General features: G+C 42.4%; 1 protein-coding gene across 7 annotated transcripts in view; it reads left to right on the plus strand.

Moving 5' to 3' along the window:
- LOC135107533 (protein prickle-like) overlaps positions 1-20,000 on the plus strand; it is a 118,361-nt gene that overhangs the window by 71,584 nt on the left and 26,777 nt on the right. The window contains exon 1 of one of the 7 annotated variants that reach the window (XR_010271809.1): positions 15,365-16,582. The exons of the other annotated variants lie outside the window; for them this stretch is intronic. The gene's annotated coding sequence lies outside the window, so the exon portion shown is untranslated. Of the gene's footprint in view, positions 1-15,364; positions 16,583-20,000 lie in introns of those variants that run through there. 7 annotated transcript variants of the gene reach the window in all.

Raw genomic sequence — 20,000 nt, forward strand, 5'->3', positions numbered from 1 at the left:
GGCTCGAAGGAGAGGTTAAGAAAAAAGAAAAGCACTGAAAGATAAAAAGATAAAAGGAAACGTAAGAAGCACGGACACACACACACACACACACACACACACACACACACACACACACACACACACACACACACACACACACACACACACACACACACACATACACACATACCGTAATATCGTTAGTAAGCATGATTCTTCGATACGTGTATGTGTGTGTGTGTGTGTGTGTGTGTGTGTGTCTATTCTATTCAAATTTCGATTCCATATTTTCTTTTTCTTTTTCTCTGTTTCTTCCACAAATTTCTTCATCTTCCCCTTTTATTCAACATTTCTCCTATTCTCTCTCTCTCTCTCTCTCTCTCTCTCTCTCTCTCTCTCTCTCTCTCTCTCTCTCTCTCTCTCTCTCTCTCTCTCTCTCTCTCTTTGTAGCCCCTCTCCCCTGCTCCTGACACGGATCAAGACATGAGCTTCTGAGAATAAAGAAAGGGAGGGAGAGAAGTAAGAAAGGAGAGGAGGGAGAGTGGGGGAGAGTGAGGGAGAGGAATAGTCATTAGTATGGATCAACTTGCATGATTCAGCCTCTTCCTCCTTTTCCCTCCCTCTCCCTCACTCCTCCCTCATCTCTCATCCTCCTCTCCCTTCCCTTTTCATCCCCCCGTCCTTCTCTCTTCCCTGGCTGGCGGATCCCTCACATCTCGAAATAAAGGATGGAAGGATGGCGGGTTGGGGTAATGGGGGGAAGGGAAGGAAGGTGTAACTAATGTGCTTACCTTTGTAACGCAGGTGTTGAGAGAGAGAGAGAGAGAGAGAGAGAGAGAGAGAGAGAGAGAGAGAGAGAGAGAGAGAGAGAGAGAGAGAGGTGGGGGGAGAAGGGGTGATTGTGGAATGCGAAAATTATGACAAAACTGCAAAATTAAAGTAAAAGATTTCATTTTCTTCCTCTTCCTCATTGTGGTTATATGTCCAACTCCCCTTCTTCGCTCCTCCTCCTCCTCCTCCTCCTCCTCCTCTTGCTCTCATCAACACTGTCATTCCAATCGTCACAAACCATCCATATTTTTTAACAATGATTTTATAACGAGAAGCTGAATGATTTCTTCAACATTTTTTCAAGGGGGAAAGAAAGATTTTTTGAGAAGGGAGATAGGAAGGGAGGGAGAGATGGAATGGAGGGAAGGAGGGAAGGGAAGGGAAGGGAAGGGAATGAGAGCCATTCTTATGGTAATGTTATGACTAATTCTGCCAGTATCATCCCTCCTTTCCCTCCCTTCCCTCCTTCCCTCCCTTCTCTCCCTTCCCTCCCTTGCTTCTTCTCTCTTATCATCTCACGTCCTTCCTCTTCCTTCTTTTTTCTTTCTCCACATTCCTATCATTCTTCTTTCCTTTTGTCTCTCCCTTCTTCATTTCATCTTCCTTCTCCTCCTGATTCTCATCCTCCTGGTCTTCTTCCTCTTCTTTGTCTTCACCTTTATCTTTCTCCATCTTCCTTTAATGTAATATTTGCATGAAATTATATATATATTTTTTCTTTTCATCTTTTCACTTTTTTTCTTATTTCTTTTTTCCAGTTTCCTTCTCTGATGTAATTCAGCTCTCTCTCTCTCTCTCTCTCTCTCTCTCTCTCTCTCTCTCTCTCTCTCTCTCTCTCTCTCTCTCTCTCTCTCTCTCTCTCTCTCTCTCTCTCTCTCTCTCTCTCTCTCTCTCTCTCTCTTTCTCTTTTACACACACACACACACACACACACACACACACACACACACACACACACACACACACACACACACACGTCACGCATTCAAAGTAATCAATAAAAATATGGCGGGGGGCGTGACGGCATGTGTGTGTGTGTGTGTGTGTGTGTGTGTGTAACAGGGCACCAGGGCGTAGCGGAGTGTAACAGCAGCTTGTGAGGGTGGTGGAGGAGGAGGTGGAAGTGGAACAAGAGTAAGAGGAGGAGGAGGAGGGGAGTTCGACACACAAACTGTTATGGGACACCGGTAGTTAAGGAGTGTGTGAAGGTGTGACGGGAGGGGCGTGACGGGGTGAGAGCCTGTGACAGTGTGTAAGAGGAGATGTGCTCAGGTGTAGTGAGTGCTAACAGGGTGTGACTGGCGTGTGTCTGAGAAGGTGAAACGCTGTGCTGGTGTCGTGACAGATACGGTGCTTAGTTGAGCATTGCGGTCGTGTAGTGCGGAAGCAAGATGTGAAGATAAAGAATAAATGGTTTTAATTCTTTCACAACTAGTCAATCCTTCACAAAATCATCCATTGTTTTTAAAGGACTTATTTTTCGCACTACAGTTTTTCCAATACGTACTTGTGTAGCTTGGCAAAGATTAAGTTAACCAATTTATTTATTTATTTTTTCTTTATATCCATCCAAACAATTTCTTACAGTGACTTCAATGTTAAGAAAAGACGACCATTGCAGTAAGAGGGTTATTTATTTATCTATGTATTCGAGATTAGGGCAGAGCAGTGAGTTAATGTGCAAGCAAAGTATGTGAACTGAGAATAAGTGGTTTTCATTATTTTTATGCGTAAAAGAGAACAGGTAAGGACAGAACAGTGGGGCAGTGTGCAGGCAAGGTGTGTGCTCAGTGTGTAAGTGGTTTTAATTATCTTTCATGTGTGATAGAGACCAGCTAATGGCACGAAAATGTTGGGGAGCGCCCTCTAATTTGCCATTCCCCCAAAAAAAGTTAGAGTAAGGACAGTATTGGAGAGAAAATATTGCAGAGGATGGTATGTGTAAGTGTCCGTAATTTTGAGTATTATTGGAGGTATATAGTAGGGTGCAAAGGGTTGTAATAGAGAGTAGTAAGGTAGTGTGCGAAATGTGTGTGAATTGCGTGTAAATTAGTGGGTTATATTGGATAATTATATATATTGCATCGTAACTGTCCATATACTTTCCTGTGGCATACTCGTTCTTTGTTACTTTCAGAGCATTGTAAGAGTTATTGCGTGCATGGACACACAGAGAAAGAAGCGAATACGAGGTTAATTTTGTGTTTTCCAGCCTACTTAACTATTTAAGAGACAGTAGTACAAGAATAAGTCTCTACAATATAGACGATTATGAAATAAAGAAACTGTCCAGTCTTCAACGTATTAAGAGACATGTTTACTGGGTTATAATAGGGAGCAGTAAAGGGTAAGTAAGGAGTAGTAAGTGTGTATTATAATAAGAGAGAGGTGAGGTGAAAAGTTTTACTAGAGTGGACTGAATAGATAGACATACTCGTGCAAAGATGAGTGGGAAGGCTGGGGTGGCAGTCTTTGTCCTTTGTGGTAGGTCATAAGAGCTGGTGATGATGGTAATGGTGGTGGTGGTGGTGGTGGTGGTGGTGGTGGTGGTGGTGGTGGTGATGATGATGATGATGAATAAAAAGAAAATAAAGTATAGAAAGAATTTTAGAGTTTGCTGGAAAAATGACATGCGTGTAGAAAACATATGAAAGAAAACGAAACAAGTTTGCAAAAGTACAAGATAATAAATAAATCAAATACATCCAGCACTCTTTAGAAATACATAACAGTTTGAGAAGCGAAAGTAACGAACTTAAAGAAATGAGATAAAAGTGAAATACAAGAAATCCTGCTCAAAAAGAAGAAGAAAAAGAAGAAGAAGAAGAAGAAGAAGAAGAAGAAGAAGAAGAAGAAGAAGAAGAAGATGATGAAGAAATATATAAAACGAAAAACTAAATAAAAAAGATTAGAATTTCAAAAGTATTAGATAAAGAAAAAAAATATATGTATATATATATATATATATATATATATATATATATATATATATATATATATATATATATATATATATATATATATATATATATATATACAACAATTTACGAAGCGAAAGAAACTGAGGAAAAATGACTAGTGGAATTTAAAACGTACGATAAAAAAAGAAAAAAAGAAGAAAAGAAATACCTGAGACCACTTAAAAAAAAATGCTTAATGGGTTGTAAAAATCTAGGTAGCCGAGAGACACGTGTTAACAGGGTGTGTCAATAAAAAGTAGCGCAACAGGGTGGGACGGAAGGAGGGAAGGGCACGGAGGCCACGGCAGCCGCTTGAGCAAACAGTCCCGTCACACATGCCTTGCTTTGCTGCATTTTATTGTTATCTTTTCCCTGAAGGAGACGAAGACGGAGAGTAAGGAGGACCGGTAGAAAAATACTGAGATGAGGAAAGTGTGACGATGATGATGATGATGATGATAATAATGATGATGATTGTTCTTGTTGTGGCTGTTGTAGTACTGGTCGTAGTAGTAGTAGTAGTAGTAGTAGTGGTGGTGGTGGTAATAGCAGTAGTTGTAGAAATAATATCATCAGCAACATCATCAACAACAACAACAACAACAACAACAACAACGATAATAATGATGATAATGATAATAATAATAATAATAATAATAATAATAATAATAATAATAATAGATGATAATTAACAATAATAATAATAATAATAATAATAATAATAATAATAATAATAATAATGAGAACTAATAATAACAATAACAATAATAAAAATTATAACGAAATACATCCACCACCACCAGAATCACCACCACCACTACCACCACCACCACCAACAACAACAACAACAACAACAACAACAATAACACACTACTATTTCTTCTCTCACTGCTGCACATAACTTCCCCTGTAGCGCCTTCTGCAGTATTAATTAGCACACCACCACTCAGCGCTGTGTCCTGGCTGTCACTTCCTAGGTCCCGCCGCGCCGCTGTCTTTGTGTCCTCCGTTTACTGCCTGCCATCATTGTGAGGGTGCGTGCGTGTAAATGTATCGTAAAGTGAGGTATTGATTCGTGCGTTCTGCCTTGGTTAATGAAGATGAGAGATGAGAGATTAGGAGGAGGAGGAGGAGGAACAAAAAGGAAAACTAACGATAATCAAACAGCTACAGATATATTAGTCTTGCGTAGCTGTTTAAGAAATAATAAGAAAAGAGGAGAAACGCAAAGGAAGAACAAACAGAAACATACCTGGTGTTCCCCAAGAGGTTGTTTTTGGTTTACCGCACTATTCAATGTAAAATAAGAAAGACAGCATATTATCAAAGGAGGAGGAGGAGGAGGAAAGAAAGAAAGAAGGAAAAATAGAGGTTTCTCATTCTCGACCAAGGACGAATTTAAAAGGTATGACGATGAAATAAAATAGGAGGAGGAGGGGGAAAATGGAGGGCGAGGAGGAGTAGGGGAAGGGGGAGGAGGAGGTGGAGGAGAAGGAGATGAAGGAGGAGGACAGTGAAGACGAATCTCTTAATTTCCTCTTTTCTCTCTCCCTCCCATTTTCTCCTCCTCCTCCTCCTCCTCCTCCTCCTCCTCCTGCTCTTCATTCGCCTCCTCCTCCTCCTCCATGAATATTCAGGAGTAGGCCACACAACCTCTCTAATAGGCCCCTTCATCCTTTTTAAGTTCGAATCTTTATAACTGAAAACCGTGAGTGATAATGGTGATGATGATGATGATAATAATAATAATAATAATAATAATAATAATAGTAATAATAATAATAATAATAATTCTCTCTCTCTCTCTCTCTCTCTCTCTCTCTCTCTCTCTCTCTCTCTCTCTCTCTCTCTCTCTCTCTCTCTCTCTCTCTCTCTCTCTCTCTCTCTCTCACTTAATTGGCTTATTGTTCCATTTTATCACACCATTCCTCTGCTTTCAACGAGTACATTTCTCTGCCCCATCACCCTTTCACTCCCCTCCCCATCCTCCTTCCCTTCCTTTTACCCTTCCATCTCTTCCCTCTCCCTCATCCAACTCACACCCTTTACAAAGAAGCTCCCTCTTATCCCGTACTTTTCCATAAGGTCAGCTCTCCCATTCTCCCTCTCCTCCTCCTCCTCCTCCTCCTCCTCCTCCTCCTCCTCCTCCTCCTCCTCCTCCTCCTCCTCCTCCTCTCCCTTTCCAGAGTTAGTCATGTGTTCTGCAGTTTGGTTTCAGGTATTTAGAATTGTCGTTCCTCCATTTCTCCCCCTCCTCTCCCTCCTCTCTTACTCTCCTCTCCCTCTCCCTCCCTCTCCCGTTTGATTGAGTCGGTCTTGTTCTCATTACAGCAACGAGATGAAGGGAGGGAAGGGTGGGACGGAAGGGAGGGAGGGATGGAGGGAAGGGAAGGGGAAAGGGAAGGAAATAAAGGGAGGGAATAAGGTAAGCAGATAATTAACTCGCAGGAAAAGGAGGCGTTAAGTGGAAATGGAATGAGAGAGAGAGAGAGAGAGAGAGAGAGAGAGAGAGAGAGAGAGAGAGAGAGAGAGAGAGAGAGAGAGAGGGGGGAGAGATCAGTGCCATTTAAATAGAGTAATAGTAGGCAAACACTAGAGAGAGAGAGAGAGAGAGAGAGAGAGAGAGAGAGAGAGAGAGGGAATTGGCAGTTAGTGAAGAGAATGATCAGTTGTTGTTTAGTGTAATGGCGGACAGTCAGTGTTTGGGCGTTTATCATCGTTCTGGCTTTTCCGTAATAGTGGTAGTTGCAGTAGTAGTAGTAGTAGTAGTAGTAGTAGTAGTAGTAGTAGTAGTAGTAGTAGTAGTAGTTGTTGTTGTTTTTGTTGTTGTTGTTATTGTTGTTGTTGTTGTTGTTGTTCATGTTCTTGTAGCAGCAGCCGTGGCAAGATGTAGTGAAAGTATAGTAGTAGTAGTAGTAATAGTAGTAAAGACAGCTGCAGTAGTTTGTGGTTCCTGCTGATAAAAACAGTAGTATTAGTAGTAGTAGTAGCAGTAGTAGTAGTAGTAGTAATAGTAGTAGTAGTGGTAGTAGTAGTAGCAGCAGCAACAACAGCAGTAGCAGTAGTAGTAGTAGTAGATTAATAGTTTCAGAGTGTGCACATATTTTTAACTGAGTAGTCACAGTAGACAATCTTTCATAGTCACTTAGAGAGGGAGAGGAGAGAGGAGGGGAACTGTGTGCTGGAGGAAATGGCTTGTAGAGGGATGGAGGGAAGAAGGTGGAGGAATACTGGGGTAACGGTAGGGAGGGAATGGGGGAGGAAGAGAGGTATTAATGGAGTGAGTGTGAAGTAATAGTGAAGGGAGAAAAATACGTTTTAAAATCAAAATTAATGGTTTCAACGCCTCATCTTACATGCATTACAGTAAGGGACGCAGAGAGAGAGAGAGAGAGAGAGAGAGAGAGAGAGAGAGAGAGAGAGAGAGAGAGAGAGAGAGAGAGAGAGAGAGACTGGCGGGGTGTCCATTGAGTGTCTGGAAATTATTGATACAGGAAAAAAGGAAAAAAGGGTTAAGAGATAAAGACAGGTGGACGGACACTGCGTAGACAGGTGGAGAAAGAAAGAAAGGGAGAAAATTGAAGTGAAACAACACACGTAATAACTTTTTATGCGAGAGGAAGAGAAGGAAGAAGAGGTAGGAGGAGGAGGAGGAAGAGGAGGAAGAGGAGGAGGAGGAGGAGGAGGAAGATTTAGGAGGAGGATGTGGAGAGGAGGTGGAGTAGGAGGGAAGAGAACAATGGTATTAGAGGTTGTCAGTATTTTTAACCTTTTAAGGATAGGTTCAGAGAGAGAGAGAGAGAGAGAGAGAGAGAGAGAGAGAGAGAGAGAGAGAGAGAGAGAGAGAGAGAGAATTATTTTACTGCTACCTACAAATATACTATCACCACCACCACCACCACCACCACTGCTACTACTACTACTACTACTACTACTACTACTACTACTACTAGAAAAATTGTTACTTATGGCGCCATTACCACCATTATTGTTGCAGCTATTGCTATCTTATTTGATGCTAAAACATTGCCACCACCACTATCATCATCACCACTACAACCACCACCGCGACCACCACTCCCGGTACACCACCACCTCCACCACCACCAAAACTAGTATTTTACAACCACCAATCCTCACTTCTTTATCATAAGCCAGTGAACTTGTTTCCAGACTGTCTTCCTTCTCCTTAACATTCTCTCCTCTTCCTCTTGTTCCTCTTCTTCACCCTCCTGCGCCTCTTCTTCCTCCTCGCCTCTTCTTCCTCCCACAGCCTCTTAAACCAACTTCCTCTGCATAACAAAACATTTTTTTTTTTCAGTTTTCATGTCTTTTTTTTTTTAAGACTCACTGACACTGGACAAATTATTCATGGCAAAAAAAATAGTTGTCATATGAAATGGAGACTGAATATGTGTGTGTGTGTGTGTGTGTGTGTGTGTGTGTGTGTGTGTGTGTGTGTGTGTGTGTGTGTGTGTGTAATTATGATGTGAAGCCTCTCCATGCTTCTCTCCCTCTCCCTCCCACCCTTCCTCCACTACTGAGGGAGGGAGGGAGGGAAGGAGTAGCAGCAAGAGGTGGCCAGTTTTTGTGTGGATGGAGTAATGAAGGGTTGTGAGGCCAGGCTCGGAGGCCCTCCATAACTCCTCCACTCCCTCCACGCATACCCACCTACCTACTAACACATTCTACCTTACCTGTGTGTGTGTGTGTGTGTGTGTGTGTGTGTGTGTGTGTTGTGTTGTTTTGTATTGTGTCCTTATCCCTCTCTTCCTCCCTCCTTCCTTCTTCCATCTTTGCCTCCAGACAATATTTACTTTCTCCTCTCCTTGTTGCTTCTCTCAATCCTTCCTTCCTTCCTTCTTATTTTCTTTCATTATTCTTCATTTCTTTCCTTCTTTACTTCTGTTTTTCACTTGTTAATCTTACTTACTCTGCTTCCTTTCTTCCTTATTTCTTTCCTTCCTTCCTTCCTTCATTCCTTCTTTCCCTTTTCTCTTTTTCCTTTCTTCAGTTTTATTGCCTTCCTTATTTTCCTTCCTTTGTTTGCCTCTGTCTCTTTACTCGCATATTTATTTGTTTTATCTTTCTGTTGACTTTACCCTTTATTAACAAGAATATAAAGTCTCTCTCTCTCTCTCTCTCTCTCTCTCTCTCTCTCTCTCTCTCTCTCTCTCTCTCTCTCTCTCTCTCTAACCCTGCAATTTCTCCAATTCTTGATGAACATCGAAAACAAGATCCCCCAAACACACACACACACACACACACACACACACACACACACACCAAAAAAGGGAATGTGTATGTACCTTATGTGTACCTTACCTGTCTGTACGTCCGTGTCTGTGAACTAATGTACGTTTTGTTTTTTTCTCTCTTTCGCAGGTACGTACATGAGGCGAGGCGTACATGAGCTGTGAGTACTGTATCGTATGCACCAAATTACGTACATGCACGCTGCCCTTGGCCTCCTAAGTACACGTAATGACAGCTGTGGCGCGGCTTGCTAGGAGATGAAGGTTGGAGAGAGAGAGAGAGAGAGAGAGAGAGAGAGAGAGAGAGAGAGAGAGAGAGAGAGAGAGAGAGAGAGAGTTTTCTGCTATAGGTTACTTATGAGAAATCAAAAGGAAAAAAAGACAAAAAAATTACTCGCAATATATACACAAGTTCACAAGAATGAAGATACACGTAGATTTCATTAATTATAGTGAAAAAAAATAAAATATGAGAGAGAGAGAGAGAGAGAGAGAGAGAGAGAGAGAGAGAGAGAGAGAGAGAGAGAGAGAGAGAGAGAATACACATGCCCTCACATTCCTAGCCTTTTCTACTTAAACGCCTCCCTCGTAACACATACAACAATAATTACACACATAAACAGAAAAGGACTTAGTTTTAAGTACACCTTTACGTCTACCCCCAGCCAATAACAACCCTTGGATTTGTTTACATCTGTCAGAGAGCCAATCAGCGTCGAGAACTCAAATTGTAAGCTGGAAAGAGTATCATACCGCCCCTGTCACTACCACCACCGCCATTACGACACTGCCCTCGTCTCTGCCACCTTCCTCTGTCATGTCCTTCCACCCTGCCGCCACCCAGCCTTGTCTCTGCCGCCGCCAGAGTCTGCGTGAGGCATTATCGTGTAGGTTTTGATGTAACTGAAGCGCGCCATTTGTCAGCGCGGTAGTAAATGTCAGTCAGTGAGATGCGGGCCGTCAGCTGCCAGACGTGGAGGAAGGAGAGAGAGAGAGAGAGAGAGAGAGAGAGAGAGAGAGAGAGAGAGAGAGAGAGAGAGAGAGAGAGAGAGATTTAGGAATAGTGCAACAGTTAATCAGCATTTTTTTATTAAGTATATAGGGAAAAAATAAAAGAAGAGACGGATGAAATTCATTTGATAGTCTCTCTCTCTCTCTCTCTCTCTCTCTCTCTCTCTCTCTCTCTCTCTCTCTCTCTCTCTCTCTCTCTCTCTCTCTCTCTCTCTCTCTCTCTCTCTCTCTCTCTCTCTCTCTCTCTCTCTCTCTCTCTCTCTCTCTCTCTCTCTCTCTCTCTCTCTCTCTCTCTGTGTACATAAGGTTAATCATTACTTTTCCCTCCTTCTCTCCCTCTTTCCTTCCCTACTTCATCCCTCCTTTCCTTTAGTCCCTCCATCATTCCTGTCACCTTTATCCCTCCTCTCCTCTTTCTGTCACCCCTCACTTTGCCCTCCCATTCCTCCCTCTTTCTCTCCCCTCGCACCCATTCTTTCCTCCCCTCTTTCCCACCCCACCCACCTCCCACCCATATTATCTGTCCCTCTCTCCCTCCCCTCGCATCTACTATTCCTTGCTCTCCCCTTCCTTTCTCCCCTCTCTCTCTCCCCTCTCTCCTGATCACAAGTGCATCATGCCGTTAGTTTGATCTTAGACGGCGATGGAGGTGGCTGTGATGTTGTGTGTTGCCGTATTGTGTTTGTGTTGGAGATGCAGACGCAGTAGTAATGAGAGTGTTCAACAGTCCGGGTGATATTGAGGTTCTAGTGACAGTGGTGGTGGCGGTGATGGTGTACGCATATGGAGTGAAGATAGTGAAAAACAGTATTGTGTGGTGTATGTCGTGGTGATAGTGAAAGACAGTGGAGATAAGCATGAATTCACACATACGTACTGTTGTTGTCAATAACAAAACAAAAACAGTAACAAAAGACACTTCGATTGTACGTAGTGTTGTCCCCTCAATCCAGCTCCTCATCCAGCTAATCAGTTCTAGGCAGGTTTTGTAAAGAGACTACCAGCCGATAGGACTGAAGATCGAGGCAAAACGTAAAGTACAGTGGAAGTTAGTGCAGAAGGTGACTCCACTTGTGAACACGATGGCACGTTGCATAACTGCCTTCATCTCTTGCTGTCATCTCGAGTGAAATTTTCAGTCACTTTGAAAATCATACAATTGAACAGTTTAGAACCAGACTTGTATTCTGAAACGTTTTAAGCACCTTATCTTGACTACTTAACAGACTTTATCGGGAGATTCTAGGATTTTTCAAGGGTGTGTTTATGGTTGTAGATGATAGCTCGACATGACTTCTGTATCATCATTGAGTAAATACATTCATGAGATGCCAGCTAATCATCTAGGAGTGGTTTGAAAATTGTTTTGATGAGAGCGAAGTGATTAAGAATGCAGGCCTTGTTGCCATGCTAGTGATTGAGCGGCAAGACCGTTCTCCTTCCATCGTGAATCCCAATGGGGATAGAAAAGCTCCCTGCAGTATTAAAAACTAGTGTTGCTTGTTCTGTTGTAATAGCTTGCTCAGAAGTTTGAGGGAATTTCTCTTTGTATGAGAAGCAAAAGCATGGGTAGTATTTTCCCTACACATAATTAAAAAAAAAAAAGAGTAATGGAAAGTTTATCTGTAAAAGTAAGATTTGTAACATAAAAAAAAATATATATATATATATATATATATATATATATATATATATATATATATATATATATATATATATATATATATATATTATTCACCTCCTTTTATAACATTACTTGAAGAGCAGGAGATCACAAAACTTACTTGTATCGGAAAGTTTGCTTATTAAATAAAAAACATTATCGGAAAAAATACCAATGCAAATTTCTTTTACACAAGGTAAAGACCAAAGAAAAAATACGCAATGTTGGAAAGGGTATCAGTAAGACCAACTAGCTGCATCGAAAAAATAAATAAATAAAATAAATAGATTCTTCGAGTCTTTTATATCGCAAATTAACAGGAAAGATTTGGTAGATCATCCTTCTCCAGTACCCTCGGTCTTCATTGCCCTCCTCTGTCACACCCACCACTTGCATGTTCTCTTTCACCGCATCTATAAATCTCTTCTTTGGTCTCCCTTTCTTCCTCCTGCCAGGTGGGTACATTTCCATGGATCAAGTTATCACATCGAAAAAAAGAAAAAAAAAATTAGCGCTAACTCCTCTCAAATATCTGAAAGAGCCGCGGAAAACCATGAAACTTAATCGAGATGTCGAAAAAAAGAAAAAAAAATCCGTAGGATTAATTAAACCTTTTCAATATGGAGTTACGTGACGAAATAAAAGTGCTTATCGAATATCTTCATTGAGTTCTTCTCCTTCAAGTACTTTAATGTAAAACTTATAGTGAAGCAAGTACCAAGTGTTAGTTGATCGACAGTCTGCAGAGTATAATGGACCGGGATGTTGGGGGGGGAGGGAGTGACGAAAATCTTACGTCTCTGTCCCGAGAGAGAGAGAGAGAGAGAGAGAGAGAGAGAGAGAGAGAGAGAGAGAATATGTGAATCAGCGTCAGCGTGGCGAAACATGGTGACTAATATTCTCTCTCTCTCTCTCTCTCTCTCTCTCTCTCTCTCTCTCTCTCTCTCTCTCTCTCTCTCTCTCTCTCTCTCTCCAACTACGCCTTTACATCTTGCGTGTCTCTCCTCATCCTCTCTTAACGTTTCTTTCACTCCTCTCTTTCTTCCTCCATTCTCTCTTCTCCCCTCTTCCTTCTCCCCCTCCCCCTCCCCTCTCCCCGTACCAACATGTGATTGCTGTTATCGATCGATTCTTCAAGTGGGTAATTTCATGATGGGAGGCTGCCGATGACGTTGTAGTCCTCTTCGTCGTCGGCGTCGTCGTCTTTGTTGCTGTTGTTGATGGTGGTGGTGGTGGTGGTGGTGGTGGTGGTGGTGATGGTGGTGGTGGTGGTGGTGGTGGTGGTAGTAGGAGTGGTGATGTTTGTGCGTTTTCTTTTTTCGTTTTTCTTTGTTAAATTTCTGTGCAATATTCACAAGAACTCTTTACTAGAATTTTTTATTTTTTTTATTTATTTTTTTTTTCATTTTGTCATTTTTTTGGGAGGTTGCTTTGTTATCCATATGTATTAATATTGATTCTCTCTCTCTCTCTCTCTCTCTCTCTCTCTCTCTCTCTCTCTCTCTCTCTCTCTCTCTCTCTCTCTCTCTCTCCATCTGTCCATCTATCCATTCCTTTCCCTGCAACGCAAAACCAAACTATTTTCATTATTCTCCGTTTTCTTGATTCGTTTGTGAGTTTCTTTTTGTATTTAATTACTAGGTTATTGTTGGCGCTGTGTCTCCCCTCAATCCCCGCTGGGTTATGACGGCTTCCCCTCCCTTAATGACGCCCCTCATCCCCCCTACATTCACCCCTAGCACCCCTTTTCCCCTTCCACCCCTCCCTTAAACCTTCATCCATTCCTTCATTCCCTCCACGCCTCCCTCTTTCCTCTCTTTCCTTCTTTCCTTTCTTTCTCCATTCATTTATTCATTTGTTCATTTTCTTTCTACTTTATTTATCGAAGGTTTTTTTTGCAGTCATTCTCTCTCTCTCTCTCTCTCTCTCTCTCTCTCTCTCTCTCTCTCTCTCTCTCTCTCTCTCTCTCTCTCTCTCTCCACCCTTCGCAAGACTTTCAAAGCATTCATTCTCTCCTTGTCTTCGATTTATCGAGATTTCTTTCTTTTCAATCTTCTTGTTACCCTCTTTCTTTGATTACATAGTCTACTCTCTCTCTCTCTCTCTCTCTCTCTCTCTCTCTCTCTCTCTCTCTCTCTCTCTCTCTCTCTCTCTCTCTCTCTCTCGCTCCCTCGCTCCCTTCCTCCTCTTCCTTCCTTGTCTTTACATTCACTCAGTCGTACTTCCCTCTTCCTCTCCCTCTTTCCCTACCTCCCTCTGCCCCTCTCTTTTTTCCCTCCCTCCTTCCTTCCCCACTCCCTCCCTCCCTTCCTCCCTTCTTTCTTCCCCCACATCTGCATCCCGTCATTGACATAAAAAAAGGGTCGGTCTTCTTTTTGAGAGAATCTTCCTCCGAATTAAGCAGAAAAGGAGAGGGAGAGAGAGAGAGAGAGAGAGAGAGAGAGAGAGAGAGAGAGAGAGAGAGAGAGAAGGGGGAGGAGGAGTATTAGAAATAACACAGGAAATGTGATCAGCGTAGGAAATGTACCAAGAAAAAGATATTTCCGCAAAACTGAACATTGTGAAAAGGAGAGAGAGAGAGAGAGAGAGAGAGAGAGAGAGAGAGAGAGAGAGAGAGAGAGAGAGAGAACTACGAAGTAAAAAAAAAGAAAGAAAAATCAATAAATCGAAAGTACCGAAAAAAAATTGCTGCTTTGAAAATGTGGCGAAGGATGAGAGAGAGAGAGAGAGAGAGAGAGAGAGAGAGAGAGAGAGAGAGAGAGAGAGAGAGAGAGAGTCATAAAACCACCATGGGAACGCCAAACTTCCCCTCACCCCTTCCCTTCACCCCTCACCCCTCTTCCTCACCCCCTCCGCACCCTGTTCCCCTCTGTTGAACACGTAACTGACTCGTGTATATTGTTGTCACACGGCCAGCCATGCTCCATACGTGACACTTGTCGCTCCTCTCTCTCTCTCTCTCTCTCTCTCTCTCTCTCTCTCTCTCTCTCTCTCTCTCTCTCTCTCTCTCTCTCTCTCTCTCTGATAGCAAAAGTAACGATAGAAGTGAACACTTTGACGAGAGAGAGAGAGAGAGAGAGACAGAGAGAGAGAGAGAGAGAGAGAGAGAGAGAGAGAGAGAGAGAGAGAGAGAGAGAGATGAAGATAATAAGAGACAAGCCAAGCTATATTTTAAGGCAGTAAAGGTAAAATAACGAGATGAACATGTAGAGGAAAGAAAATAAAAGAAGAAAAAAAGGGAGCCAAAAGTGTGTTTATAAATCTAAGCAATAGGGAAGAATGAACCAGAAAATAGAGACGAAAGAGAAGCAACAAATTCCGCAACAGAGAAGTGAGAAGGAAGAGTAAAGAAGAAAAATTCAGAAAATGAAGAAAAGTGGGAGATAAATGGAGGAGGAGATGGTGATAGTACAGAGGATTATTATTATTTCTATTCATAAAACCGAAGAATGACTAGAGAAAGAGTAAAGAAAAGTAGAAAGAAGGCAACTGGCAGAGAGAGAGAGAGAGAGAGAGAGAGAGAGAGAGAGAGAGAGAAGGGGTGATGGAGGGAAGAGAATAATTCTTTCCTCCCATAAAACAGAGTGACTCATTCCATAGATTCCTGGACACGGCAAGAGAGAGAGAGAGAGAGAGAGAGAGAGAGAGAGAGAGAGAGAGAGAGAGAGAGAGAGAGAGAGAGAGAGAGAGATGAATGGCCGTGTTTAAGGGAGAAGTGTTGGAGAAGAGGAAACGGAAAAGCGGCTAAAGGGAGGAAAAGAAAGACAAGGAAAAGGAAAAGAGAGACGAAGACATGAACTAAACGTAAAATTTAACATGCAAAAAATAAAAAAGTCATATACCCTTGTTCCAATCTCTCTCTCTCTCTCTCTCTCTCTCTCTCTCTCTCTCTCTCTCTCTCTCTCTCTCTCTCTCTCTCTCGTTTTCTGGAAATAGTTTCAATGTAAGGAAAATTGAAATTTCAAAAACTCGTAATGAGGAGAAATGAACCTGAAACATGATTCAAACTTAACGAACCTCCGAGGAAACCACCACAACTGAACCGAACCTAAAAAAAACACTTTGATGATTATGAAAACAAGTACAGAAAATGTGAAGGCTAAAAAAAATTAAGAGAAAAACTTAACTGGGAGCTACTCAACTAAATTAAAATTAGGGAAATGTAACTGAAACATGATTCCAACTTAGCGAACCTTCGAGTAAACCACCACTGTTGAATAGAACCAGCAAAAAAAAAGAAAAAAATAATAATAATGAAAAAAATAAAAAATACGCGTAAAATTGGCGTAGTGTAGAGTAGTTTAATAAATTAATGAAGAAAAACTGGATGCAATCCAGTAAAGAAAGCGGGAAATGCAAATGAATAAGAAAAAGAAAACTTTGTCCACACTATAAAATGAAGAAAAGAGCAAAATATACATGGACTAAAACAATAAACTACGAAAGTAAATGAAAAACCACAACCGTAAAAAGAAAAATAAGTATATGACGAAGTTACGACAAAACTTCGAATAAGAAAAGAAAAACAAAAGGAACATAACATAAAACCCTACCAAGTAAAAAAAAAAAAGAAAACTGTAAAAAATCAAGGGAAAAGTTGTAAGTAAAAAGAAAAAAAACAAGAACATGAAATTGACAAATATAAAAAAAGAAAAAAAGTTATAAGTATAGAGAAAATAAAGGAAAGAAACAGAATGAGGCCATCACAAAGTAAAACTCGAACCGCCACAATGAACCAGCACAGCGAACCGAAGCGAGCAGTGAGGCGCATGCTCCGGGTCGCCTTGCTACGACTGGTCAGGAGGGGAGAGGGGGCGGGGCTTACCGTGCAGAATGTAACCAATAGCAAGCCACTTCAGCCCATGGATCTTGTGGAAAAGGTCAGTCTCTCTCTCTCTCTCTCTCTCTCTCTCTCTCTCTCTCTCTCTCTCTCTCTCTCTCTCTCTCTCTCTCGTTTCCTCTTACCTTTTCATCTTCTCTCCGTTTTTGTTTTCCTCCTCCCTCTCCTCTTCGTCTCTCCTCTCTTTTCCTACTTCATTTTTGTTCATTTTGTTTCCCCTTTTACTGTGAAAGAATGAGTAGCATGACTCAAAAATAATTCTCTCTCTCTCTCTCTCTCTCTCTCTCTCTCTCTCTCTCTCTCTCTCTCTCTCTCTCTCTCTCTCTCTCTCTCTCTCTCCCTCCCAAGTCCTGTCTACCCCTTCCCGCCCCAGAACATTATCTCCCGTCTGTCCGCGCCTCATGAAGCTTTCGAGACACAAAGGATTGAATCGCACTCCAAAAGGGGTTCAATCGCCTTCAAGGGGGATCAGAACCCTCATCCTCCACTCCCTTCCCTTCCTCCTTCTGCTTCCCCCCAAGCCGTTAAGTAGAGGATTTGGCTCACGGATAATTTTACGAGTAGAGAGAGAGAGAGAGAGAGAGAGAGAGAGAGAGAGAGAGAGAGAGAAGGGGAGAGGGAGGGATGACGTGGTCGCTAGTTTTCCTTTCTTTATTTTGGTCGAAATTGTAATAGGATTCTCTCTCTCTCTCTCTCTCTCTCTCTCTCTCTCTCTCTCTCTCTCTCTCTCTCTCTCTCTCTCTCTCTCTCTCTCAATCCCCTCCAAAGTCTCTTGTCGCATAACCTCCCTAACACTGTTTAGTGACACCCTCTCCCCTCCCTCCTTCCCTGCCCTTCTCTCCCTCCTTTCTTCCTCCCCTCACTCCTTCCCTTCTCTCCTCCGCCGTGCTGAACTGACTCGATGCCAAAAAGGGAAGAAAAGAAACTAGTCGCTGCGAATTGTTTCCTCTAATGGAACGAGAGAGAGAGAGAGAGAGAGAGAGAGAGAGAGAGAGAGAGAGAGAGAGAGAGAGAGAGAGAGAGAATGTTACAATAGTGTACAAGAAAACAATTATAACAAACACACACACACAAAAAAAATGCTATCAAATAAAGTAAAGAATGAAAATACCTTAAAATCTATTCATGGAAACGAAAAAGAAAATCCTCCATGAAAGAAAAGAAAAAAAATACATAATAACCTTCCTTAGTATGAAAAGCAGCCAACAACAAAAGAAATAACGCTTTTGCTGCCATGGCTGTCTTTTGTTAACATAGCTGTCTTTTGTTAACACTCAGAGCACTGTAAAAAAAGAAAAAAATGCTTGCATGGACACACACACACACACACACACACACACACACACACACACACACACACACACACACACACACACACACACACACATACACACAGAGAGAGAAAGAGAGAGAGTAGGTTTATATCTTCCTTTCCATATTACTGAACGATTCAAAAGTCTGTAGTTAAGAATCTGTAGACCATTACGAAAAAAAAAAGGTCAGAAAAAGATAACTGTCAAAACAGACAAAATACCCACAAAATATAAGAAGGAAACCCACCTCAAAGTTAATCTCTCCGTTTTAAGCCGACGTCCTGGGCTGAGGTGATGGCCCGGCGGGGGGATGAGATGGTGGAGGGGGCTTCTTATAGGCCTATGTGGTGAAGGAGGCCGTAACTCAGAGGGAGGGGGGACGAGGGAGATGCGTGGCGTTCCCAGCCTACCCACGGCCTACAGACCTCAAGGTGATAAGATAGTCTGCCTGTCTGACGCCTCCCTCCCTCCTTCCGCTGCCGCCTCCTGCCGTCTTCTCCTTCACCTTCTTTCCTTCGTCTTCTCTTCCTTCTCCTTCACCTTCTTCTTTCAGTGCTTCTTACTTCTCTTTTCCTCTTATTCACATCGCATATCCTTTTCCTTCTCCTATTTTTATTAAGAGTAGCATTTGTACAGCTAGCCTTTCTATTCGTTTTCTGTCCTTTCCTCCTCCTCCTCCTCCTCCTCCTCCTCCTCCTCCTCCTCCTCCTCCTCCTCCTCCTCTTGACCGCGAAATATCACCATAACATGGAAGAACCGGGTGGTCTACTCTCACACACACTCACATACACACACACACACACACACACACACACACTTGACTGTATCTTCCTGTCCTTCCCTCCCACGTCTATCCTCTCCCAAAAAGAAAATAATGTAAACATGAAATAGAATTAATCGTTGAAGAAAAAGTAAATATACGTTGGTGTTTTGAAAGAGGGAGGGAAAAGGGACAGGGAACCAACAGGGACAAGAGGAGGAGGAAAAGGAAGAGGAAGAGGAGGAGGAAGAGGAGGGAGTTAACGAGGTGGAAGGCAGATAATTAAGTGGATACGTGCCAACCATACTTATGCCAATCTCACCTCCTCTCCCACCTTACCCTCCTCTTCCTTCTCTCCTCCTGATCTTTCCCTTCCTCAAGCACTCCCCTTGTACAGTACCATGCCCATCACTCCTCCTCCTCCTCCTCCCCCTCCTCCTCCTCCTCCTCCTCCTCCTCCTCCTCCTCCTCCTCCTCCTTCTCCTCCTCCTCTTCCTCTTCCTCTTCCTCTTCTCGCCTTCATCTTCTTGTTTTTTCTTCTTCTTCTTCTTCTTCTTCTTCTTCTTCTTCTTCTCTCTATTTCTTCTCCCTATTTCTTCTTCTTCTTCTTCTTCTTCTTCTTCTTCTTCTTCTTCTTCTTCTTCTCTTATTTCATATTTTCACTTACAATTTATTATCCTTATATTGTGTGTGTGTGTGTGTGTGTGTGTGAGAGAGAGAGAGAGAGAGAGAGAGAGAGAGAGAGAGAGAGAGAGAGAGAGAGAGAGAGAAGTTGGTTATCTCAGTGCTTAATTATTATTCTCCGAGGTGTGAGAGAGGAGAAATAAGAGAAGGCGGAGAAGGAGAGTCAGAAAGAAAGAGAGGAAGGGAGAGAGAGTGGGAGGGAGGGATCTTTTGTGTGAGTGTTTGCAGGTTACACATACACTCTCTCTCTCTCTCTCTCTCTCTCTCTCTCTCTCTCTCTCTCTCTCTCTCTCTCTCTCTCTCTCTCTCTCTCTCTCTCTCTCATATGCCTTACCCCTTGAAAGAAAAAAAAAAAAACTACCACAGTCTCTCCAGTGTCTTCCCTCTCGCGCCTTCAACTCCCTTCCCCCCAAACTATAATTTTACGCTTGACCAGGGCACTATCCCCCTGCCAGAAAACGGTGGGGGGGTGTATGTCATGGGATGCTTCAGTGAGCAGGGGATTACGTAGTAGTGGTGGTGGTGGGGTGGGGGGGGGCGGGAATAGTTGGTGAGGGAGGGGAGCGTGGAGGTGATAGGGGCAAAGATACTACTGCAGTATGGGGAGCGTGTATAGTGGAGGTATTGTTCAGGAGACTTAGGAGATGACGAGGACGAGGGAAATGTAATAGGAAAGGATTGTTTGATAGATTGATTGGTTG

This window comes from Scylla paramamosain, chromosome 15 (genome assembly GCF_035594125.1).
Source record: "Scylla paramamosain isolate STU-SP2022 chromosome 15, ASM3559412v1, whole genome shotgun sequence".
Classification (NCBI taxonomy): domain Eukaryota; kingdom Metazoa; phylum Arthropoda; class Malacostraca; order Decapoda; family Portunidae; genus Scylla; species Scylla paramamosain.